At 37.1% G+C, this 26,320-nt stretch overlaps 1 long non-coding RNA gene across 1 annotated transcript; it reads right to left on the reverse strand.

The window, feature by feature from the left end:
- Window positions 1–2,792: 2,792 nt before the first annotated feature.
- On the reverse strand, window positions 2,793–25,281 carry LOC112155090. Its single transcript, XR_002920754.2, has 2 exons — window positions 24,660–25,281; window positions 2,793–2,895 (listed from the first exon to the last, which is right to left on the reverse strand). It is a non-coding gene; the product is annotated as an uncharacterized LOC112155090 (long non-coding RNA).
- Window positions 25,282–26,320: the final 1,039 nt, after the last annotated feature.

Genomic DNA, 26,320 nt, shown 5'->3' on the forward strand with positions numbered 1-26,320 from the left:
TTTAAGAAAACAAAAGTTTAATCCTCGTTAGCTTCAAGTACCTGACTTATCCCCTAATTAATTTAGTGAAATAATCAAAGACAGCAGCATGTGAAGAGAACACTGACTGTAGTTTGGGGTTTTCTGGAGAATGTAAATGAAGCCATTTACAGAAATTATAGTCAAAATCAGTAAAGTCATACTGTAATTTTTCAGCTGTTAACATGATCAAGGTAATTCCAGTAGATTCTGAAGGAGAAAAGCGGCTCGTACGAGCCGCTTTTCTCCTTCAGAATCTACTGGAATTACCTTGATCGTGTTAATAACTAAAAATTATAGTAAATTGAAGAACACAAACACTGGATCTCTGGTATTAAAGGGTTAAAAGCATTCGTTTGTCGTTTTAGCCCAAACTCAGAAAACCTGTGTTGTTTTCTAGGACATAGTTTCTGCAAGAGTTCATTAGAAACTCACTTTTAATTTGAGGATAGGAAAGAATATTAGACCAGATGGTCTCAAAAGGACTTCCTCCAGAAGTGTGCGTACGGTTTTGTTATGACACACTCACACAGACACACACACTCTGGTAAGTTTTCCACATGTCAGCAAGTCCTCAGAAACCTGTGCTATGAAAGTGGTCACATGTCACAACACAGTGTGACATCTGCCATGTAGAGCCCTGGTGAAAGCGGCAGTTATGACATGTAACATGCAGAGCACACACTCAGTTGTACTGGACTTTTTTATTTTGTCCATCGTCTTCTGGAAAGGTAGAAGAGAAAAAGAGAAAAACATTTTTTTCAGATTTAATGACGAAACACTGATCCAGACCGTTAAATGTGCGCAGAGGAGGTCATTGTACAAATGTAAGCATTGAAGCTGCAATAGTAACAAAAACACATACTGTACAAGTGAAAATGGAAAACCTGACAGTTCTCCTGGGCACATGCAAACACCACACTCCATTATTTCACGTTCTTAGTCAGCTTGTGAGAAATTCATTTTCCAGGTGTGGGGCCGAAATTTGTGCATAGAAAGGATGCATAAACCAGGTGCAAGTGTGTGCAGAAAAAAATCAGTGCAAACATCAGTGTTTCTATAAAGCTAATGAGCTAAAAAAGATGTGCACATTAGCACATGATGTATGTGGGATGCAGAGATTTTCTGTAGTAGAATTAGAGAACCTCACAGGTTGCATATTTATCACACGGATCAAAAAGACAACACATTTGTGGATTAAAGTGTTTTATTTTGTCACCAATAGCTATACATTTATATAATAACTGGTGATAATGGGGATAGCTAAAAACAATTTCTAAATGAGCGATAACGCAGTATATTGAACTGCGATGGATAACTTCAGAACTATAAATCTGAAGGACTGACAGAGTAGTTGTGCATCAAAGAAAACATTAACGTTGTTTCTTAGTATACGGTTAAGACTACGGTCATATATCTCAAAATGCCACTGAAAAGCGACCTAAATGTACGTTTTTTAGCAAATTTGGCTGGTGGCCACTTGGTGGCATTTGTGATCGGGAGGCAGCAGTTGCATTTTTACATGCTGCTCTCACTCCAGATGAGATTCGCATGGCAGGGTGTTGAGTTCCAATGTTAAGTCTAGATGCAATCTAAGATCCTGCAGTGTGATTTGGGCATCAGGCACTGAGGTAACGCATCAACCAATCAGGGATTCATCTTTGGGAACGTGACATTTTCAGTGGGTTGGAAAAAAATCCGATACGCCGGCTCAATGCGGGGATCTCTATCCTGAACTTCCATTCTTGGGCTGCATGGTTGCCAGAGACTGTCTCGGTTACTGTTGGGCGAAGGCGGGACACACCCTGGACAGGTTGTCTGTCTGTCACAGAGCCCATGGAGATGCAGCGATCGCGCCCGCTATGCTAGCCAGCACCCCCAGCTAGCATGCACTGCCTAGACTGCCAGTCCATGGGCAGCTCGCTATGCTGGGCCACCGGCGGTTGACTGTCCAGCAGATGGAGAGCCGCTGCTGGTGCCCTCTTTGGCGGTTTCTCCACGGCTGTGGCGTCAAGGCATTAGGAAAGTAAATTTGACAAGTGTCAAAAGAGAGGCGGAAGACGCAAATTTGATGCATGAATCGTTTCCGGTGTGAATGCAGCATAAAGGTTAACATTGGTCAGTTGCCAACCGGGTACATTTTGGCAATCCAGTGACAGGCGAGGATGTTGCCACTACAAAATCGGGTAACAGTTGGGCGATCACAAGGCAGATCACCGGCCAGAAGCAGCTCTGACTGGACAATGTGTAAATGTCTGCAGCCGTCCATATCAAATGCCACCCGGTAGTCTGGGTATAGTATATATTCTGCATGTCTGACTGCTGTTAACAACATTCATGACCACACCAACAATTAAAAAAAAAAAAAAATCAGGCATGAAACCTTAAAGATTCTGCCAATGTCTCCCCATCCCATGACTGCTGTTGTATTTCTGACCTTAGCATAAATAGTTAACTGCATCTGTGCCACACGTGCCTGTGTTTTTATGTTTCTTTAAAATCTCTCCTTCTTCCTTCCATCCATCACTTTATCCTTCTTCTCCCTTCACTACTTTTCCCTCTGACCTTCCCTACGTATTTATCAAAATCCTGTCTCTCTGAATCCACATTTCCCTCCTAAACCCTTTCTCCTCCTGCTCCCAGCTGCATTCCTTCCTCTAACCTACGCGTCCAACTTCTCTGCTATTTCGTTTTTTTTCCCTCCTACACTCACCCTTTCCTTCAAAAAAATCCCATCTACCACAGACATTTTCACCTCCTGTCCTGTTTTTTTTCCCCATACATCCTCGGTTTAATCCCGACTCCTCACCTCCTCCACCTTTAGATTCCATCGCTCTTCTCGTCCCATCTTCTTCCTTCTCGTTTCTTTTTCTCCCCCTGAAGCAAAAGGACAGTAACTGTCACGCAGAGAGTCACCCCAGGAGGTTACATAATGCAAGAACCAAGCGCCTTCTCTTCCTCCTTCGCAGGTAATCAGACACGGAACATGAACTGTTAAACTAAGAGTGTTGTTAGTTTTGGAAGCTGCTCTCTGCTTCGGTTACATATTACATGAAAGCACCTCCCATGGAAACAACTGCTTTGTGTTGTCTTTGGAGTAATGAGCTCCCTGTGTGCTGCTGCCACATCTGGGTCATTAATAAGGAATGGGGATGGAGGAGAGGAGGGAGCTGTGGAGGGAAACGCACAGAAAACAGCAAAACAGTTGGCAAATCTGCTAGTTTTTAGGGCTCCTACACTGTATGTAAATGCAAAGGGTTTTAACACACTACTCTTTAACAACTGATGCGTTGCCTGTGATGCTTAAACACAAAATCTTTAACATACTGTAACTTTTCAGCCGTTATGGACAATATGGACACCACCATGTTGGAACCAGAGGACGTAGTATTGGTCCAAGTCAGACTGAGGTCTATAACAACCACTTTATCCAATCAGGAGTAAGATTGTTGAAATACAACACCATTACCATTTCAAAGTGGACTGCACTAAATCTGTCAATCAAATGTTTTGACCATTCAAGGAGGAGGCCTGTAGCACTACATACTTTTAATGAGGCATCTGATTTGAAAATGATCAATTATGGTCAAAAGGTTTTCTTGATTTTTATTTTATTTTATCAGAAATCAAATAATATATTATAGAGTGATGGGTTACAATAACAACATTAAACAAAAGCCAATCAATTAAGAGACATATAACGATGACATAAATGTTTCTTTTGAGAAAAAGATCCCTTGACTCTCAGTCATCCTCTGATTTTCCTGTTCAACCGACGAGGGGCCACAAGAATCTCCTCCATAACTTCAGCTGTAATTAAAAGCCTGCCACCTGAAAGGCCTGATGGACCTTGGAGCTTTATAAAAGAAACGAACTGATAAACAAGAAGCACAAAGACTGCTGACTGATTTATGAAGTCATGAAAGGATTGTGAAAAGCAAAGTGAGGGGAGAGAAAAAAAAGCAAAGAATCTTGCTCTTCAACAAAGAAAAAAGCAAAAGCTTTTTATAAAGAGCTGTTATATACTCCCACACGTGAAGGTCTTCCTCTTTCAGTGTCAGAATCAGCAGCTATCTTTGCTGCAGGAATGTTTGCCCGGCAACAACATTAATTAGCCACCTTCAGGAAGGCTTTTAGAGGCAAATGCAAGACAAAATGTGGATTCAGTAGCTGGTTTTGCATTAACACTTCTCACCTTTACATTTTTGTGAGTTTAATAAAGCATTAAAACACTAAATTATATGCTATACATAACTAAAATAAGGATTCAAGGCTCCATGAAGAATCAATTCCAGCTTGTTGCAGCTCTTTTCTGCCAGATTCTGGGGCGTAAGTGTGTAAGGTTAGTGTATGCAGGGCCCTCTGCAGCCTGTGCAGCATCCAATTAAACCGCCGAACCCAATTTAAATTCTGCTGCAGCCTGGGCCAGGTGGCTGAGGGGAACGGACTGAGATAAAGTTCTCCCCTCTAATTAAAACAGAAACATGGTTTGTGTCTAAAGGTGCAGTGTGCTTTTTCTGAAAAGGCCTGTTCCAAGTCAATATGGGTGAATAATGACACTAATATTACTAATTGCTGCTGGGGGTAAGGAGGTAATCCCATTTTTACATTAATAACAGATTTTTACTCAATTACTTTAATCCATTCTGCCATTAATCTGCTAAAATAAGACAAAATTAAAACTTAGGTGCATTTTAAACCTAGTAATAAAATACTTTTTTTATGCTTATAAACAATTAAAATCAATGTTCACCTCCTCATGTGTGTTTACACACACATATGCATGTATTAGTGCTGGACAACTATAAACATTTTTAATTGCAATTAATCAAACATTTTCTATGAGAAATGTTGATTAACTGCTTTGCTGATGACAAAATAAATAATCTGTTTAAACATATTTGATTGCAAAGATTTATTTTGAAAGGCAGTTTGTTTAATAGAAGAGAAGATTATATTATTTCCTTTTGTATCCTAACTGCAAACTGAATGTAACAATTAGTGTAGCAATATTTTTATGTCAAATAATCATTTTTGTTTATTCAACAACCAGTAAATTAGGGTTTTTTTGTCATATAACAGCATAAATACCCCATGTTTAGTGATAAGTGTCCCTGTTAGAGATAACAGAAATAAATACATAAAATGTAATGCCAAATGTGTTTTTTTTCCAAAACTAAATTTCTCTTTGGAGTTTTGGAATCCAATGTGAAGCATTTTCTTTGAGACTGTGATGGTGTTTCCAGAAAAGAGGGCTTGAGGAGGACCAAAGAGGAGGTTCATGAGTGTATTGAAGGAGGACACGAGCGTGGTGGTTATATGAGCTTGGAGGATGCAGAGGATAACATTAAACTTTTCTATTTTGCTCATTTTCAAGGTGGGTTATCTGTGCTATATCCCTAGGAAAAAAACTTGCAGTGAATGTGTGCATAAATATTAGTTTTTGCATCCATTCCCTATCAAGGTTTCTGTGACAAAGTATGAATAACAACTCATCTATTGCACTTCTCAGATTAGATGTAAAAGCATCAATTCATTTTAAAATGAAAGAAGGTTTTAGGTGCCTTTGTTGACTTAGTAGTCAAAGCAAACACAACAAAGCCATACCAATAGAACCTGTTTGTCTTTATTCTTATTGAGGTTAACATTGGTATTCTGGTTTGATATTAACAGATGAAAGTCAACATGTCAAAGCAGATATGTGGTGTTTAAAAAATAAAATGTATCAGTCTAGAAAAAGGTGTTTTGCATCTCATCTCTCACTCATTATATGATCTGCCAATTCCTACTTGTTCATCTGGATGATGTGAAAATAACTTCTGATTACTGGAACCTGCATGGAAAAAACAAACCATTCTGCTGCATGTTTTCCACCACTTATTCCTTTTTTTCTGTCACTTTCATTTAGATTGACTCCACTGACGCAAATCTCCCTTTGACACGTTTAATCAAACATCTGACTGATTTCAGTCTCACACATTTCCTCACACGATTTCTGCAGATGAGCGGTTGCCTGGTTTCACACTGACTGGGATGTTTGTTCATCTGCGTTACATCCTTTGGACACTGTCAATCCAAACCTGTTAAATCAGATGGGATAGAAAATGTCCACTATGTGGAAGGATGAAAAAGACAGGTCCTTTCTATCATGTATTCAAAGTCAAACCAATTAATAAAGTGCTGTTAAAGCTAGAACACTTATTTGAATTTAAACATGAGAAGAATTTTATTAATACCAGAAAAGACATGGAGCAAAACCTTTTTTTTATTTGTTTTTTTTAGCTACCCAGTATATTCAAGCTGTAGAGCTCTCAAATATATTTGTTTTGTAACTTCATAATGGTCAAGATGAAAAAAAGAAGGTAGCAAATACTCTAAAAACAATTACATTTTTGTTTTGACTCATGTCAATTTCTTTTTTTAAGTGTTGTTTTCCAATCATTTTGCAGATAGTTTTAGTTTAAGATTTAACTTTAAGATTCTGATTAATAACCACGGTTCTAGGGGATTGAAGACACAATTTCAGATTTGATCAAGACCACAACCTATGCTTCCGATTTTGTCAAAAAATGAAAATGGTTGCAATTAAAAAAAAAAAAAAAAGAAAAGAAAGGAAAAAAAAAACACTGATGGACGATTTTAGAGCAGTTTTGTAAATAATTCAGGTTTTGGTTTCAACTACATTTATTACTTTATTTTTCTATTTGTGACAATTGTATTTTTTATTCCAATGGATAAAGATGTTCATGCTTTAAAGTAAAGTTGAGCTCACCAGAACAGAATCAGAGCTTTGAATGTGATGTTGGCAACTGTGGAAGACCAGTGTCAAAAAGTGAGCAGAAGTACGGCAACAAAAATGTCTCATGAAACACTACAGAAAAATGTCATAAATGGCCACCAAAATGCAGCTTCTTACACTCTTTAAAAGTAGCCTGTACTTTACCTGCATCTGGCATAAAAAGCAACATTTTATTGCATTTAAAACAGTACATCCAAAGACACGCGTCCAAACACATCCAAGTGAGTTCAAAAACGTACAACCAAAATGTTATTTTATTGCATCAAAAACTGTTGTGTTTCATTGAACGCCCAGTTTCTGATCAGGATAAACACTTAGGGCAGCAGTCTGAAGCCTATAGACCACCACAACAACGGACAATGCAAGCTCTCAACTTTAATATCATAAGAATAACACAGTTTTTAATGCCCGTTTGCAACTCGATAAAACTGGACACTTGTTTTAAAAAAATGCAACAAGGGCAGTTTGGATTTGCTAGAATTACATTTTGGATGCTTGTTTTAGACACAATAGAACAGCTTTTTGGAAACGTGTTTTTCAACGCGACAGAACACCGCTTTTTATGCCCGTGATCGGACAACACAAGATTTGCATAAATTACAAATTATTTTTAAGACGTGCATAAAAAACCAAAATTTTTTTAATGGTTGTTATGTGGATGTTTACAGCATTTTTGCTGGTGTTTCATGATAGCTTTCGCTTGCCAAAGACATCCTTACTGCAGATCATCACCTTACTTACAAAATACAAAATCTGAAACTGTTTAAAACTGCAAAAAAAAAAAAAACATCAAGAGAAGATTCAAAAGTCTTTGTTTCTTTATTACAATATTGAAATAAATTGCCTGCCATATTATCAAATGCGATGACAGCTTTTCTCGTCTCAAATCTCAAAAACACCTCTGACACTGCCTTAAGATGTGTCACAGAGGCCAAAATATTCTACTAAAAAACACTGTAACAGTTAGTCACTTATGTCAGTTTTACAATAACAGATTCATATTGGCAAAAGTAATAAAAGCAGTTTTACTTTTGAGTTACAATTTATTTTTGCGTTGTTACACTGCATATAAATCTAGACATCAACTGCATGTAAATAAATCTTTGTATCAGCAAATGCTGTTTCAACTGTCCTTTTGAGGCATAAGAGCAACAAAATATATAGAAAATCCTTTATTTTGGAGGGCTAGGTCAATGAAAAAATATATATTTTTAAAGCAAATAACAATATGTGAGAACTTTATACTATAGTGGAGTAATAATGTAGACTTTTTTTGTTTTGTCTGTGTTTATATGTCATTATAGACTTTACCCCTCCAGTGTTTTTTGTGGCCTGAATGTGTTCGGTCCGCAGACAAGCCAACAAATCAGCTTTGATTTTACAAGATGTATTTGTCACTGCATTTACGCCTATTCAGGTGTCAGTACGACTTGATGTGGTTTTACCAGGTTCTTGCTACCCCCCCCAACTCAATGAGTTATGATCACACTATGATGAACACAACTACACAACCCAATCCACACAAACACCTCATTCTTGGTCAAAGTGCCCTTGATAGCTGTAAATCACCCTTTATGTGCGAGACTTGATGGAATCGTTTCCCTGGATACAGTTTTTTTTCTCTGCCCCCTCCTTTTTTTCTTTTTTTTTTTTTTTTAGTGGCTTCCAGGCAGGCAGTTGGTTTATTCCGTCACGCTTTACTACCTTTGTGTTCACTTTATAATTCTGTATTCTAAGAATATGAGCCGACAAGACACAGTTTTTTTACACTGCAAGCAGACTGCAAATAAATATACCTTTATGACACATTATGAATGATATAAAAGGCTTTTTCTATTTTTTCCACTTTATTAAAGTTGTCTTATAAAATATCTAGGTTTGTTTCTATCCTTGCTTGTTGATGGGAACCAGTAAAATGCGGGCAGCCTAGGGGTCTCACCTCAGGATAAGGCAGTGCCTCTCAATTCTCTTACGCCCCCCAATGAAGAATTTACCCTTTCACTCCCCCCTACAACTTACTGCTGCAAATATCATTGTATAATTGGTCAATTTGCTTGAGTTAAATGTATATCTCATCAAAATATTGTACCTTTATTATCATTTCTTCTTTTCTAGTGTCTCTCATTTTCTTTATGTTTTGTGTTGATGTTCTCTCCATCTATCCCCACTGTTGCGCTGCTGCACGTGTAATCGACCCCCCACCCCCAAAGGAGCAAGGAAGTACATGCAGCTTGAAGAGAAGAGAGTGTGAAATTAAAACAAAACACAAAAACATGAAATAAAGAAAAAAGAAGACAGGCTGTTTTTTTTGTTTTTGGTCTCTCTCTTTCTTTTCATCTCCGTTAAATATTTTTCCATCACAATTCTTGACTGTTTAGTAATAACATAAATGGCGTAATCCCTGAGTTGTCCCTTGCCCTCCCAAGGGGGGCACGCCCCACCATTTAAGAAACACTGGAAAAAGGTGACAGGAATTGGAGCAACCCAGATGTCCCTTTACAACGAGACAAAAAGAGGAGCAACCCAGTCATCCTTCCTCCTCAGTAAAAAGACAACAACTGGAGCAACCCAGGCATCCCTACGCTGGAAAAGGAGACAAGAAGAGGAGCAAAGATATCTCTCCTTAGGAAAAGAAGACCAAAAGAGGAGCAGCCCAGCTGTCCCCTCTCAGGAGCACACTAGCAGAAGAAGTTATAAGCCTGATGAGTTTTCTCAGGAACGAGAAGACACGAGGAAGAAGAGCCTTGGCGTTCTTCCTCAGAAACAAGAAACTGGATGAGGCATGGCCTCGATGACTCTCCTCAGGGAGAGAAAACATGAAGAGGAGGAGCCCCAGAGACTAGTAAGACATGAGCATGACTTAGCTTGGTCTAGCATGCTTGAACAAAGCTGCTGAAAAACCTTTATTTGGCATGGCATGTTTTCATTATTAAAGCAACAGTTCATATGTGTTTTTTAATGGAAATCACACTATTATAGACTAATGAGTTGATCTTTTTTGCACAGTCTGGGAATTACTTTGATGAAATTACACCATTTCATAGTTAACTTCTTTATTTGTGCAGAGAAGTAAAAAGTGGCTCCATAATTTCTTCTAAATTACTTTAAAGGAGATTTTTATTTGTTTTTTATAGCTAAATATTGTTTTCTTATTGAATAAAACATGTACAATAGAATGTTTTAAAGTTAAATCCTGAGTTTGCTACAGCTTCTCTCTTCACTTTAGCTGAAATGACCACCTGTCTGTTTGGCACGCTGTTATCTGGAACCCCTGAGGCACTATCTAATCCTCGTCTCCAAGTTCCACCAACCAGCTTGTTTCCAGGTTTCTCTGCACTATTTGTTGCTGATTACCTGATTATGAGTGTTTATTCAGTCACAACCTGTAATCAATGGATCCAACCATTCAGCAGCAACGAGGCTGTAAAACAAGGAGGCTGGTAGCTCTAGAAGAACTGGGATGAGGTGGACTTTGCATGCAGTTGGTGACATTCCTAAGTGTGTCTGCTTTATAAAACAACTCTTCTTGGATTTACGAAGATTCTTTTTTTGTTGTTTGTTTGCTCTGACAAAAAACTAATTTGTACCAGTACTAGGCAGTTTTTTTTTTTTTACTTTTCCACAAACCCTCTCCTTAAACTAAAGGATCCTTCACCCAAATCCTCTAACAATGGGTTTCCAGGAGTTACATCTGTGTATTTTGATGATGACCTAAATTGTCTTTGGCTTATAACATCAGGTGCAGTACTTTCTGTGCTGCGAACTGCAAGAGGGAAGATAGAAAAGAAGAAGCCTGTAGGATGGAGGAGGCTGATGGAGACGGAGAGGTCTGCAGTCTCCGGAGACGCAGCTGTGCTTCAGATGGGCTTTAAGAGGGAAGACAGAGATAAAGATGGGAGATAAAGATCCAGCTAAAATGAGAGTTTGGGGTCGTGAGAGAAGGAGTTGATTAAAAGAAGAAAAAGGAGCCCTGTGAAAGAGATAAATATGAGAATAAAAAAAGAGAATTGCCTCTAAAACACTTTTAGGGTGTTCCTCTTTCTTCCTCTTTAATTACCACAGCCCCATTAGACTCCCAGGAGTATCAGATAATGATGCTTTGTCTCTTTCATTTTCTTTATCTCTCCTCTCTGCTGCTCTAAAGACCTCGGAACATACCTCGAAACACTGCCTTAGATAACCAAGATTACCTATACCGCTTTTTCCCAGGTCGGTTTTTTTTTTTTTTTGGACAATTCCTTCCCAGAGAAAATCCACTAGACATTCTTTTCTGAAAACCACCTGCATTTCTATAAACCATAATTACATTTCTTATATTTTGCAGGGGATTTACCTTTTTTTATATTTTAACATCTTTAATCTTGGAGAACCCAAGAACAATTTTATTCTGGGCTTTTAAAGTTCATTTGAATTTGTTCATCTTTGGGGGCAGCAGTGAAAAGTAATAATTAAGTAAATAATGAAGTAAAAATAAATAAAAAAGAAATAACAAGGGAAAAAAAGCATGATTATCCAAGGGTTATGTCATGTTACTAAAAGTAATTGAAAATAATCTTTTTACCCCATATTTGCTTAAAAAAATGTTATATTTCTGGACATTTTTATAAATATCTTTTTTGGTGTAAAATAGCATGAAAAATGAAGAACTAAAGCATTTTGTTGTGTTGAGAAATACCAACACAAAGGCTCTTATTTTGAAGGAAACGCTGGAAATAAAGGAACAACGATGGATTTATTGGCAAACCTCAAAAATATCCAATTCTAAAGTGTTTTAAATATTAAAATTACCTTTATATATATATATTACAGAACTAACACCATACAAGTTCATCAGTGCATCAGCTGGTTGGGACGGACATGTCAGTGTCAGCCAAGCACAGCACAGAGGACTGATGCAGAGATTAGAACGTTACATGCAAGAAGCACATGGACACCAACGTATAAATTGGATTATGTCTCATTGGCTGTTGTGGAAAGAATGCAATATAACAGATTACAACCATGCATGCTCTTGTAAACTGATCAATAATCCATGTAGTTTTTCCTGGAAAAGCCTGACCTGCATTGATCCTTTGGTATTTTCTCAGGTTCCCCAAAGACATGTTTTACAGCATGTTGTTGTGTAATAAAAAGAAAAAAAATCCCTCTGATAGAACATTTTCCAAAATGTTGATGCTCCTGGTCTGCACTAACATTCATTCATTCCACTATCAGGATTCAGAAAAATCAACCTGATGTCTAAAGGAAATGGAAACTTGGCACTAAAAGCGTCTAAAAATGTCTTTTCAAAATGTCACCTATGCATAAGAAAAACATATACATTAATGATTGAATAACCTGTGTAACCTATAACGGTTAAAAAAGATCTTTCCTAGAATTCCTATCTTAAGAGAAAATTCTAGCCACTAATACGTTTCTCTAGATCATGTTACGATTGAAAAACTTTTTAGATATGATTATTTTTCTTGCAGAAATAATATTCAGATTTCACAATGTGTTATAGGCCAGTTTAAGTTAACATTTATTAAATTTTTAGGGGTTAATTATGTTTTTTTGACCTCTTTTAAAGGCCTAATTTTAGAGAAATTGAATTATTCTGTTTCTCATCTTGTTTCTTTTTCTGTTGCCCTCGTGGTGGCTCAGTCCCTCACATTAACCTTCATTCATTTTATGAGGCTGTGCAACCTCTTCTCACACTGAATCTTCCAATTTCCCCAATGGAAAATAATAAAACATGTTTGAATTCAAATTTGAGCAAACACTGATCATTTGGGAATGTCTTTTTTTAATTCCAAAATAAAGTAAATGTGAGAGGAAAGAAGTCCTGAACAAGACCTCAGGATAATTACAGACATGCCAACGTGAGTGTTACATATGTGAAAGGCCATGTCCAGTAATAGAAGATTGATTGTGAAAAGGATTCCTTTAATCCCAGACTGATGCATGACTTTGACATCAGGGCTCAGAGCTCCAGCTTCCATTCAGGTAGCACTCACAGGTGTGGAGAGGTGACTTTGGCTTTTGTATGTAGACAACTGCAACTTTGTAAGGTGAGTTTTCTGTTAGCATGACCAGGAATCTTTATTAGCATATTTTACAATCCTTAGCATTTGAAATATGATGGTCAGTTTGAGTAATACACAGTAGAATATATGAAATCCAGCAGCAGAGGCACTTAAACTTTAACAACAAAAATTAAAGGAGCACTTTAAATAAACACATTAGATACATCAGATCTCAATATGAAGTTGAAAAGTAGAATTTTCATGGTAGGGCCCCTTTAAACTTTTACCGAAAAAAAAATAAATAAATAAAACAGTTTTAGGCTGATAAACAATCCTGAATTAAAATGTGTCCTGGTACTTAAAACGAAAACTTAACAAGGGTACAGCAAACTCCCCAAAAACAATGTGGAAAAGTCAATGAAGGAAAAGAATTAAAATAGAAAAAAAAAAAAAAGATCTGGCAAGAAACCACTAAAACCAAGGTGATTAAACACTGAGGGAGAAAATGACTAATGGTAGGCAGCTGTGCCAATTAACAGAAGACGGAGTCAAACACAAAGCAAGGCAAGGCAAGGCAAGGCAAGGCAAGTTTATTTGTATAGCACATTTCATGTACAGAGACAATTCAAAGTGCTTTACATAAAACATTAAAAGAAACAATCAAAAGAAATAGTAAAAATGTCATTCATCATCATTCAAATCATTAAAATAAAATTAAAAGAAAGTAAAAAGATTTTAATTTAAAACAAGCATAGATAAAAAGTGCGGACGTAAACTTTTGAATACATATTAATCAAATGCAACTGAGAACAGGTGAGTCTTTAACCTGGATTTAAATATTCAAAGCAAAGTCAGAACTCATCCAAAAACACTGACAACACTGGAAATCAACGACATTTCAAAGGGAATAGAAGGAGAGAACATTCAGAAACTTTACTCTACATTTAAACAATAACACACAAGTGACATGTTTTTCTCCCTGAAGGCCTTTTATTTATTCTAAATCCCAAAAAATGTAATTTAATGGAACCTTCCAGAAATCATAACTTTATGTAACTTTTGTTCCCGTCTTTATATCTTGTTAGGTATGTCTAAAATATAGAATCAGGATTGAAATCTTGTTTTTACAGCTAGAGACTTGAGCATAGGTCGGGTCAGAATGCTCAGAAGGAGCCTTTAATCTCCTGTTTGGTGTGTTAAAAGCAATGGGAAGTCTGTATTTATTTTAGGTCCTATCCCAAGCTTAGGCTTTGGTGGAGATTTAACACCTCAGAAGACACCTTTTTTTTTTTTTTTTTTAGCCTCCACACCTGGCTCTTGTGTGCCGGCGGCGCTCAGCTGAAAACTTCACCTCTTTTGGATCACGGTGCTCGTTTAGAAGGGATTAATCCTAACAGGAATGGGACTCCGAGTGGTGTCTGGTAATCTGGAAGTGGGGGTGCAGTTACAGTCATTTGATTTCCTCGCTTTATCTGCCTTGGATGTCCCTTTGTGCGGCTCAGCCTGTTGTCACACCGCAGGTTTTCCGTGAGCATTTTACAAACAAAAAAAGAGTTGAATTGTCATAATCCCAGGATTACTTTTACATGTAAAACCCTAAAGTACCATTTACTGAACAGACTCTTTTGTAATGTTTAACCTCTTTCTTAAAAAACTCACAGATTTAAAGATTAAAGTTCAAATATTCACAACTATTTGAATAAAGAAACTCTCAAAAATGTCATTTTAATCTTATTTTCTTAATATATGTACTCCATCATGAGAAAAATGCCACAAGAACATGCTAAAAAACCAAAAACATAATTTCCATTGGAGTAGATCTTTAAACAAACATATGTTTGAGATATTATTGTGTATTAAAAACTTAAAATTCCACCAAAAACCAAGAGCTTTGGTAATATAACATCGAATTACTCTCTGTAGAATATTAAGTAAATTTATGTAAGTTAATCACTAAAGTTCTAAGCTTCATTTTTTTAATTCCTCCTCACTTTGTTTTAACTGTTGTGAACAAGTTTAACAGCACATCAGTGTGTCTCCAACGGAGCGGAGACGACTGCTCCTGAGGCTCTCAACTACCTATTTCTTTGTAATGCTATAGTTAATTGGGCTTCTCATTAACAGCATAGCAACCTTCAGCGCCTAATGATGTGGAACTTTTTAATCTAGCCACAGACTGGACAATGAGGTTGGGAGCTCTGCAAACTCTGAGATCAAATTAGGAGTGTAGTGCTGAGGAGAAAGTGGAGCTTCCATGTTCCTTCATTGTGTCTGATGTTCTGATCATGGAAAAAATGCAGGACATAAATACATTAAATGCAGACAAATGAACAAAATGATTCTCCTTTTTTTTTCTAAACTTCACTTTTTATGAAAATCACACCTTCAAATTGGCTTTAGTTGCTATGCAGTTCTATAATTGTGCACACTGCAGATGTTAGAACAACTGGCTGCACCATACAGAGTCACCACTTTTAAGAACCACTGGTTAAAATGTTGCTTTTTATTCATTTTTCTGCAGTCATGATGCATCATTTTTAAGTTAGAATGGTATCAAAAAATGTGTTACTTGCATAACCCCCTTAATATTAAAATAAATATTTGAACTTAATTTAGAAATTAAATTAAGAAATTAACTAAATTAAGTTTTAGTTTGATCTTAGTGTCTTTATTATGTTTTATTTAGTTTTTTAATTTAAACCTGACTGTAATTTAAGAACACATTTCAATGCTATTAAAACTATTTAAAACACTTTTTTAAGTCAAAAATAAAAAGAAATAAAAAGCTTGTGGATTTTTGTGGATCAATGTTAATATATATATGTAATTTTTCAACATTTGACAAAAAAGTTTTGGTCTAAAATTTGAGTCACAGCAGAATCCACAGATTGCTTTGAATGTTTTTGTTAGTATAAAAAATAAAAAAGTAACCAATAATAACCTGATTCTCCAGATCGACGTTCAATATTTTAAATTTGTTTAATTAAAGTTCTCTCTGTTTCCTAATGTAAACCAAACCCTGGAAAAAAAAAACAATGCTGTAGTTCCTCAAATGACCACTGGAGGCTGGATTGAGAGTGGAGCCATTTCCCCTCGTCTAACATAACATAGGTTTATCTTTACACCAAAATTAAGCATATGTAAAGCCTGATGTCAATATTTTTGCTTTATTCATTACTCATAAAAAATGTACTAGGGAGAGGATTTTACTTTTAAATATTTTTTTTTTATTATTATATATTTTTTTACATTTAAAGACACACTCCAAGGAAAATCTTTTTTGTGTTTTATACATGTTCAGTATTTTTCTCATAATAGATAACCTATATAAAATTATTTAAGGTTAAAACTGCATTTCTGAGTATTTCTTAATTTAAATTGGGTTTGATCAGAAAACCGGATGCTAGAAAAACCTGGGGCGCCACTACTCACTTTGGGTCCCAAATTCTCTCTTACCACTCCACTCCTCCACCCCCAATGCACACATCCGTTTTCCTTGTCCGAGTTGGCTTCCGGCTCAAAACTGTACAGTTGGATTGATCCAATATTGCTCACCATTATTTCTGAGCCGCTAATGCTAGCTTGGGGCTATAAGGTCACGCGTGAGACAGTGCTCCCAGCAACAAGGGGTTACTCTGGGCCAACAGGTCCCGCCCACAAACCAGAACTGTATTTTTAATGAGCTACTGCCACTGAGCATACCGTATGTATTAAAAAAGGACACAACTGTTTGTTTGTGGCTAAAAACTGCACAGTAAAAGACTACTGGGAACCATTTTTATAGAAAAAAAATGGTTGGAGTGGGACTTTAACCTTTATTTTACTTGGAAGTCCCACTGTGATAAGATCACTTTTTAAAGGAAACTTGGGCTGAATGGCATCATCACAAGAGAAGTATACAGTAAAAAATAGCAGAGAAATTAATAAAATGAAGTTGGAGTTGAATATTTTTGCATCATTATGGGAATGTTTTGTTGACAGGCAGGTGAGTGGATCAATGGGTGGATTCAACAGAGCTTTACCTTGTTGCTATCTCTCCTTATCACATATTATTTTGTTGAGTTGGGTGTTGTTTAGTACATTAATTGGGCCTGCTTCATCTTTTCCAGCCAGAATCCATGGCATAAACTTTTATTGTGTCTATGCATGTATGGTTAAACCTCCTATCAGAAAGTGTCCTTGTGTAGTTTGTGTTATTGTACCTATTCAAACAAACTCAACGTTAAATAAAGAATAAAAGCAAGTTCATACAAATTTAATCTCAGCTGAAGGTTGACTTCTGCGTCTGCATCAAAGCTCTGGAACTCAGGTAGCAAAATGCAAATCAGCCATTACTGATTTCATTAGCCATGCTTGTCTCTCTGCTGCGAAATGTGAAGAGACGTCATAAAAAAAGCCTTGAAGAAAGATATGTTAAACCACTGCTGCCTTAATTTTAAGCTGCCTCTTCACTCCGGCTCTGCTGCAGTCAGGCTGCATCCAACCCCACTGTCTGCTGAAATCCTTTCAGCTGATCACCCAAAGCTTTTAGCCTGTATCTGACAATCAGTTGAGTTATAGGATTGGAGAAAACAAAACTAATGTTTCTTATTTTTAGATTTAAATCATTACAGTTCACAAAAAAAGCCTTAAAGTCCGACTCCAATCATCTTTTGATCTGTTTAAAACGTTCCCAGTTGTCTTTTAATTATGATTATGCAGTTTTTAGCTCAAAACCTGTTTTTTTCTGGGACATAGTTTCTTCAGATGGGTGTCTGTCCCCACTTCCCATCATCCCTTTATACTGTACATCCTCCATAATCAGAAAATACCACAAAAACCTTTTAAAAGCAAAAAAAAAAAAAAAAAAAAACATTTTCATCAGAGTGTGTCTTTTGGGGAAAAGAAAGAGAACATATTTCAAGATTGTTGGAACTCAACTTTTAGCTGCTGTTCATTCTGTGGATTCTTTAATTGTTGAGTGGCTGTCTTTGAAGTCAATTCAATGACATCTCCAACACTTAAATGTGCAAATAAAATCATCCATCAATCAAGAGGGTAGTAAAAGGACGGTGCATAAAAGCCAAGAAAAACAAAGGAAATACCACAAAAACTCTCACAAAGACCCAAGTAAGCTGGGATTTATTTACAGAAAAAGGAAAACCTTTACACAAAAATAACCAAAGTACAAGGACCAATAGATCAAGATCAGAGTAAAGCTCTGTTGCTACCAACTTGAGAAGTTCCCAACAGAAGATCCTCAGTATTTAAACGCTGCCCTGGAGGTCAAATCAGGTGCTCTGAACAATTTATACACTAATCTGCAAACAAAGGTAGTAGAAAAACAAGATAAAGAAAATCTCCCACTCCAGAAGAAACATAAACCAGACAGAAAATCAATCCAAAAGTAAAAATAAATAAATAAATAAATTATGGGTTATGCAAGTCTAGTAGTGATTTGCAAAGGTGGGATTTTCCAAACTACAATCTGCATTGAGGAGTAAGAGACCAATGAATGTAAAAGTTCTTTGACATAAGATGACAAAATGTGTTATTTCTTCAGACATAAAAAAGCCACAGCCAGACACTTTGAAGTGTATCAGAGGAGCACATATTCTCATCCCAGTCCTTATTCTTTGATTAATGGGTGGTTCCACGAGCCCTACAGTTTTCCATGTTAATGAGGAGCATTACTCTAATGAAACCATAAAAGAAAACTGCAACGCAGGTCGCTGAACTGAAGAAAAAAGTTTATGGTCGTAAGGTCACCTTGTAGCTGGGCCTTCCAACACGTTTGTTACATAATATCTGTGTTATTCAGTATGAAGTATCGTTTGGCTTGATTTTTTTTGGTTTTGTTTTAGTGTTCTAAACTATGTTTTCTATCATTAAGTTTCTAAATTTAATCAAAACAAATGTGATCCCAAATCCAAACATACATTTCAGAAACATTGTTGGAAAATGAGTGGAATGGAGGCAAATATTTGTGAAGATTTTAATATTAATCATCTTTTTTGGCTTTAATACAAACTGGGGCCAAATCAGTTCACCAATGATCCCCTAGGTGGCTTGATCGACATACAAATCTTTATTTATTCTATTATAAAACAAGCCAGGTTTCTAACAAACATCATTTTTCAGAATCACATAGCAAAGAATGATAGAGGTCAATTTTAATGGACCATATACTTTTTTATTCTATTTTTGACTTCAAATTCGTACTCACACTGAGCATGCAGGTGACAGTCAGATCTTAAGCTCAAAAAGAGTTTACTGGGCGTGTACCAACAACTATCAAGCTGCCCTTGGAGGTCACACTTTGATGAGTTCATATCGTTGCAGAAAATCATATGTACATAACATTAGCTAATAATTGACCAGACTACTGCATGTCTAAATGGATTCCACATTTAGCTTTTTTATATCTAAACCATTTGGACTTTCAAAATTGACTAAATCACAAAATTCCAATTTGTTTTGAAAAAGTATATCATTCTAAAAGATCAGACATCAACACTGGCCACTAAAGACTTCACCTCCCTAGACAGAGAACATCTAAATGTCAGTAAAAAAAAAAAAAAAAAGGGGGACAAAGATGTGATACACTTCACAAAGTAGAGAGGATATGAATAGGCTGCTTGTGTCTGAGCAGACTCAAAGGTCAAGAACTACTTTATTTATGTTCCCAGGTGTCAGGATGAACGTACCAGTGATAAATATTTCAAATTACGCCTCCTATATCCGTGGAATGACACTATATATATATATATATATACTTGGAGACGTGGTCTGCACCTGTAAATGTCATTACGACAGGCAGTCCGAATGGGCAAAAGGGCAGCCAATCATTTACAGAGGAGTCCTCATTGTAAAACCTCAATGGCTGTGAAGTGGCATCACATACAAATGAACGTGGGTAAACCTGCAAGAACTAGAACCTCCTGGTCTCATCTTAGTAAATCTGTGGAGATAGTTGTGGTTTGTGGATTAGTATGAGTTTTAAATTGTAAACTTAAACTACTTTTTGCTGTTGATGATGTTAATACCTCAATCTGTCATAAAAAATACAACTATTTCTACTCCTTATTGAAAAAATGTATGCTTGTAAACAACAATCAAATTTCCAATTTTGGGATCAGTAGATGATTTTTATCTTATCTTTTACTTTAGTTAAACAGATAAGCATGGATGGCCATAAATAAAGTAAAGCCACAGCATCTTGATTCAGTTACAGTTCTGACTTGATGGATTTCTCCAAAACTTTCTTAATTCTTTTGTCAATTAAATAAAGTCTTTTAGACCCTTAACAACCGTACAGATGTCCCACGTTCAAAATTATATTACCCTATCAAGCTAAGTTTACATTGTTCTCGGCTCGTTCAAGCAGCCACTTCCAATTAAAAGTCAAGCATGCATTCTGGGTTTTCACATTCAAAACTCACTTTTATACGTAGCAACAGCCATTGAAAGCACTTCACAAGTTAAACCAGGTAGAACTTTATCCAATCAGGTAGTGACATATGGATGGCATCCCTTTTAATTCACGGAAGTGCAAACTGTTTGAAAATTGATCATGGAGAAAAACTAAATAATTGCAGTTTGTGCCCTGTAGAGGTCGGCATATCGATCTGAGTATCCATAATATCAAAACCAAGGTGAAGTATCGATACTAGTGTTCAAAGATAGATATTCAGTACTTTTACTGTAGTTTTTCTTTAATACCTACAGTAAAGAGCTTGATTTACTTACGGAGTTTATGCAACCACAGCATCTCTGTCTGCAGTGTTGCCAGATTGGGCAATTTCTCACCCAATTTGAGTAAAAACCTACCCAGGAAACTGCCCAATCTGGCAAACTTGTCTGTCTGTATTACCACATGCACCACCTCCTCACACCCTGCCCCTCACCTCCCTGCCTTATCGGAGAGTCAACAGTCATTAAGAAGACACATATGTCCACACAATGACAGGATTTTTTTTTTACAGTATTGTTTTTGTTTACTGTTCTCACCAGTGACTTTGATAGTTTATTCCTGCTTTTATTAAGAAAAAAAAATACATATATATGGTTGCGGTTCTGTTACCTACATTTTTGTTACATTCCTGCTTTTCTTTTTTTTACTAGTTACTGTTTTCCTGTTACTGTTTCTCATTATGGGCTGCACGGTGGCGCAGTGGTTAGCGCTCTTGCCTCACAGCGAGAAGGCCCCGGTTCGACTCCCGGCTGGGACCTTTCTGTGTGGAGTTTGCATGTTCTCCCCGTGCATGCGTGGGTTTTCACCGGGGACTCCGGCTTCCTCCCACCGTCCAAAAACATGCTTCATAGATTAATTGGTGACTCTGAATTGCCCCTAGGTGTGAATGTGTGTGTGGATGGGTGAGTGATTGAGGCCCTGAGACAGACTGGCGACCTGTCCAGGGTGTACCCCGCCTTCGCCCATCAGTAGCCGGGTTAGGCTCCGGCACCCCCGCGACCCCGAAAGGGAAGAAGCGGTCAAGTAAATGGATGGATGGATGTTTCTCATTATTAACATGTTCTATATTTGATGTATGTTCAGTACAGTTTGTTGTAATTAGCCAATAAACATTTTTATTCGCCAAAAATCTCAGTCCTGTGTTTAATTTTACATTTAATTGGCAAAAAAAATGTATTTCTGAAATAATTCTATAATACAACGTATTAAGAAAAGAGTATTGGTATCGATATCTGCGATACTAGCCCTGTGATTACTTGGTATTGAACCAATGCCCAAACTCCCAGTATCGTCCACCCCTTGTACCCGGAGATAAATCACATGACACCAAGTCTTTCATAGATCACAATAGAGCTATGAAAGAAGATATCTGGAGCGAGATTCACAAATTTTGCACCACATTTCGCACTAAGCCTCTACCAGCTGTAGATGGCGGATATGGGCTGGTAAACAAAAGAAGAAGAAGCCCCTCCCTTATTGTCCAGTGTGAACCCCATGAACAAAGCTTTATTCGTGTTGGTTTGAGAAAATTTTGAAATTATGTCGACAGGTGGCTTCCGTTTGTGATCTCACATTGTTTTTCCAATGTGTCAAAATGTGTTAAAAAGTCCTGGAGAGAATTGAGATTTTGAAAGTTTTTTTTATAGTGTTTATCACAGTTACTTTTCATTTCCTGTATAAACTCCAATGGGTCCTTTTCATGCAGTTCTTGTAAGAAAGGCGCCTTGCAGTTCTTCACATGGTGCTCTGGGGTCCTTTATGATCTCCTGAATGAGTTCCTGTGCTCTTTGAGTCATTTTGGTCTGCCAGCCTTTCATGGAGGCTTGCCACTGTTTTAATTTTTCCTTCTTTTGTGCTTCTCTGAGTCCTAAAGGGCTTTGAGAGTAATATATACAAAACTTTGTTAAGCTCAATGTGATGTGTTGTAATTTGAACATTTTTGAGCTCACTTCACTTTAAAATATAGATTCTGCTGAAAGAATTTCTTCTGTCCACAGGCTAGAAGGTGTTCAGGCCTTCTTGGTCAGTGAAGTGAAACTCAATGTAGTTTCTCAAAAATAGATAGTTTTCTGTGCAGGATTTAGAAAGAAAATCAATTACTTTTCATGTTTTTGTTTCCTTATTTGACAGGGTTTTTAACTAAATGAAAATATAGTATAGAAAGTTGGAATTATGTACATTTTTGTTACCTTCACTGAATTATTTCCTCTCCACACAGTCATGTTTAAGCTTATTCTTTTTCCAGGTCAGGTCTTTGTTTCTGAAGATCACTGCTTCAACAGATCCTCCAAAGGTGACCTATATCTGTCTGTGTTAGTGAAGTTCAGTAATCAGTGCCTCCTTAAATCCTCTAATTCTGCCCACGTCTTCTTTCTGAGGAATCCGCTTGTCTAAACACTAATGTAGCTTGATCTGCTCTTGAAGTCCTTCACCTTCAGCTCAAGTGTTTCTTTTTTGTACTCAAAAGAGAAGTCTCCGGAAGGTTAATGTAACTTTTGTGATCTTGGACTTAATCGCCAGTGAAAAGTTTTTGGTTTGTGCTGTAGTTGGTAAAACTGTGTTCAAGTTTTTCCAGGATAATTACATTTCTGTGTATTTGTTCCTTTTATTCCTGTCACATCATTTAAAATTGTGTTAGATTGTTTTACTCTTCCTGGTTCACAATAAAAGGTGTTGTTAAGAAAATCAATTAAATTCTTCATTTCTATTTTTGAATCAGTGTGCTGTTTGCATGTGTTTTCATTAAGGATGTTCCTGAGGTTTTAAATGTCATTTATGGTCATGCTTCTGTATTTGGATTTCTTGTGTCCTCTGCGACTAATTATCCTCCTCAGGATCATACAACTCACTACCATCAGGAGTTTAAGATCTCTTTTGTTTTCAGCTTAATTGATCCATCGTCCACATTCATGACCCTCACCCGTATTCTGGTCCTGAGCTGTTTCATTCAAGTTCTGACCTCCAACTGTTTTAAATTTATTCTCTACTACTTTGTCTACAATGATCAAGAGGTCGCACTGTTTTGGATTCCCATGTTCGTGTTGGGACCATTGACGGTATCAGAACTGGACTAAGTGACCCCTCCCCCTCCCGTTCCAAACAGGAAGCATCTGCTGGTTGCAAGAAGCCAAACTCCCAAAGAAAGATCTATTACTCAGTTATTATACTTGTCAGAATAACCATTCTTGCTCTGATACTCTTTTTTTTAAACATAACATTTTTTCATGATATTTTGCTGTAGTGCAAGTTATAAAATGACCAATCAAATGCCTCAATAAAAGTTTGTGGTTTTACGTTACACATTCGAAGCTTTGATTGACAGATAGATACTCCAACACGCCTTCTGATTGGTGAGAGTGGCTGCCATAGAAGTTATGACTCGGATAGACTCAGAGCAATCACTGCTTAATGACAATTTCTGGTTCCAATATGGTGACTGAATGTACTTCATTTTATTGGAACAGGAAGCAAGTCATTTTCTATGGGTGACGTCTCACTCACTTGGTCCAGTTCTCTTAAGCCTTGTTTTGACTGAGCGGTCTGGTACGGTCCGGTCCAGTAAAGAGTGGTACAGTATGGTCCAGTTACTTGTGGTGAGCGTTTCCACTCAGATAAGCCTTGCTTCCACTGAGCCGTTTGTTTTCACGGCACATGCGTGGTGTAAACCGTTAGCATTGTAGCGTGACGACTAGAAAAGCAACAACAATAAAGATCGTCCAGCAGCTCGTCTTTTTATTATCGTGTATAACAGGAATTTTATGTTTTTTTAAAGAAGACTGCGGGCGGTTAAGAAGGACAGCCTACCGCCATGAAGAGGAAAACAGAAACACTAGCTTAGCGCTATATTGGTGCTTTCTAATGTCAAGATCACTTTCTGCCAATCAACTGGTGGTAACAGCAACCCCGCCCTATCTGTCCCGCTCTATTTTTTTATGGACCTACAACGGATAAAGAGGTACAGTTAAAAGGTCTATTTCACAATGGAAATGGTCAAAATACCGTACCGTAACGGACCGCTCAGTCGACACAAGGCCTTATACAGTAAATGGTCGACGCTCCACACCTTCCATCGCTCCACATCCACCTCTGGGCTCCATTTCCTTCTGAGCCCTGAAGAATTTAAACAATTGGAGCCCAGACCTGGTGAGGAGGAGATCTTTGGTGTCATTTCACCAAACTCTATGTTCTCTGTTGTTGATAGTAAAGACTATTTCTTCTTCTACTGACTGTCATTCTAGTTCGTCCATCCAGACTTTCATGAGTTTTCTTCATGTAGAACAACCACAATGTCTTATATAGTACAACTTCATGTAGTAATTATGTTTAAAAAAATTGACCCAACGCTACAAGAATCCTGCTTTCAAAAATCCATGAACTCAGTCACCCGCTGCTGGAAGCATCAGACTCTGCGAACGTGGCCCGGGCATTCGTCTGCAGCCTCGCCTCTGTTGTTCTCCGTCCTCTAATATCCTTTCAGCCTCTATCTGCAACCACTGGAATCACATAATAACAGCTTGTCAAGGTCTTTTGTATGGGGGGCATTTGCATATTCAAATGCACTGACGAGTGAGTCTGATTCTCAGACGTGCGCAGTCACATAGTGGATTTGTGTTCATGTTCTGCACAGCTAATAGACGTCCATTGTTCCAAGCTATTTATCCCTTTTTTTTTACATTTTCACTAATAAATAAATAAAATATAGAGAGAGAGTGTTTGTCGGCATTCGTGATGCCCACCTGCATATTTATTGTATTTATGCACATGTGAAGTCCCTCATACTCATGCACAAACACATTTCTGGTTCAGAGCTCATTTATTCCTCGCCAAGCGACAACATCAGACTACAAATAAAAGATAATAGCAGCCAAGTAAACACTGAGTGCACTGAGACCGTTCCAACTCTTCAACTTTATCAAACCCAAACACACAAATGTAGAGATTTCCTTTGAGGGCTTTTGGGATCGCATCAGCCCTGTATATATTTCAGTGTTATTTGCGGTAAAGACTCAGACTATGTAGCATAAAACATAAAACAGCCGTAGAAAGTAAATTAAGCATTAAAAAAAAGATTGATTTAACAGTAGGATATTTAAAAATAAAATGCTTTTTTTTTCTTATATGTATATATATATATATATATATATATATATATATTTCACAGCATTTTCTAAAAATGAAAATATGTTAAATTTTAAAAAATATCCTTTATTTTTGAAGCATCATAACCTGACCTTAAACTGTAAAAAAATAGAAATCTCTTGAGCTAGAGTGTAATCTCACTAAATAAATCTAAAACTAACATGCACAAGCTTGCTTAATGTGGTTTCTGATGCACAGCTGAGCTAGTTGGGATGGACGGCAGCATGTTTTGTCCTCAATTATGTTGCCGTGTGTTGTGTGTCTTGAACTGAAATAAGGATGCATTTCAAGATTTAAAGAGTGACGTTCAACTGCCAGAAAAGCCCAAACACACACACAGCAGCACAGACTGAGGAGGAGAGCTCAGGATTCCTGTGTAATTATCAGATTTTTGACATTAAAGTTGGCATTTTAGAAATGATTGAAAGTGACATATCACGAATATATGATTTTGTCATTTCTGAGGAAAAAATGCAACAGTAAGTAGAAGCAGTTTCCCACATTAATTACTATTTGTTCAAAATCTATCTGACATTTAACATGCAAATTTTGTCATTATGGAAGCAAGACACAACGCAGTCATACTTAACAGTCACACTTTCTCTTCATCAAGGGAAGTCTGTTTATTCATTGAGATATGAGCTTTACTTTTTCATTTTTCATCATCAAAATAGGAAAAGACCTCCAGATCTGGATCTGTGTTCATCTTATCCTCTGTGGAATGTGAGAATGCTCCTACCTCATCCTTGTGCCATAGTGCTGCAGCACTCTGATGACTCCGTCAGCTTCAAGACGCAGCCGTTTGTCCTTGGGCCTCTTTGTGTGATGAACCTGGAGCCCTCTCTATACCCTCCACTGTTGGGAGAGGTGACCTGAACTCCTCCTGAGTAACATAGAAGGAAATCA

This window comes from Oryzias melastigma, linkage group LG21 (genome assembly GCF_002922805.2).
Source record: "Oryzias melastigma strain HK-1 linkage group LG21, ASM292280v2, whole genome shotgun sequence".
Classification (NCBI taxonomy): Eukaryota; Metazoa; Chordata; class Actinopteri; order Beloniformes; family Adrianichthyidae; genus Oryzias; species Oryzias melastigma.